Source organism: Aplysia californica, unplaced genomic scaffold, assembly GCF_000002075.1.
Source record: "Aplysia californica isolate F4 #8 unplaced genomic scaffold, AplCal3.0 scaffold00681, whole genome shotgun sequence".
In the NCBI taxonomy this organism is placed as follows: Eukaryota; Metazoa; Mollusca; class Gastropoda; order Aplysiida; family Aplysiidae; genus Aplysia; species Aplysia californica.
In genome coordinates, this window is record NW_004797951.1 from 199,672 (window position 1) to 200,759 (window position 1,088).

Consider the following 1,088-nt stretch of genomic DNA (forward strand, 5'->3'; position numbering starts at 1 on the left):
CCCCCGCCCTTTGGGAATGACAAGATCATGGGGACCGATGAACATAAGGCTCTTAACAATAACGCTATAAATTTTGACATGTTTTCTCTTTATGGTATCGTCTTACAATGCAGGTATCATGGGTATTCATACATGCACATATACGAGAAAAAAAGATTGTTCAATAGTACCTATGTAAGCCTACTAATAATGGGCCCCAATATAATGCCTCTAGCTCGGAATCGTACGCCATATTACAACTGCAGACAAAACTGATTGTCGCGTACTGTCAAAACGTTGCAAAAACAACGAGGTTGATTTGGGATCTGTCATTATTTTTGAGAGAATCTGATTTTTAAAAAACAATTTAAAAAACCAAAAAAAACCCCCACAAACAACAACAACAAATCAGAAACAACATTCTTTGTTTATATCTATAGAACTCTATATATAGGTCTTGTAATTAGATTCATGCCCGTGATTGAATTATGTATCTGATGTGAAAGTGCATTTTGTCAGTTTTACTTTTCTTTTAATATTGAATTTTAGTGAGAGTACTATTTAATCTAAGTTTTCATGTATACCTGCATGTGTTTTTACCGTCCTGTACAGCCAAGAAAAATGTCCCTTTGGTATAATAAAATACATGTATTATCTTATCTTTTCTGCCTTATCTTTACAATTTCATCTCTTCTCCTCACTCATGCCTCTCTGGGGCGTATTTCTCTCTTACTCATTATCTGCACATTTCTTAGTCAGAGTTTTACGGCACTTGCAACACTATAAGGTCATATAGATGCCGAAGATTAGAGGTATCTCAAGAGAGTAACGAACACAAACAAGAAGGAGGGGAGATAGTTTTAGTAGAGGTTTTACGGCGCTCGTAACTGCATAAGGTCATATGAGCGCCAGAAGATTAGACGTGTTACAAGAGAGTAACAAACGTAAAAAAGAAGGAGGTGAGATAAGGACGATAGATGTTTGATAGGCAAGAAGAAGCAAACCCCACCAGAGCACCTGCCTGGCACAGTTACACTGGTTTATGACATGAAGCTTTGACATGACGTGGTACCATGTGTCTTTCCTTCATGCACAGACACAATAATCTA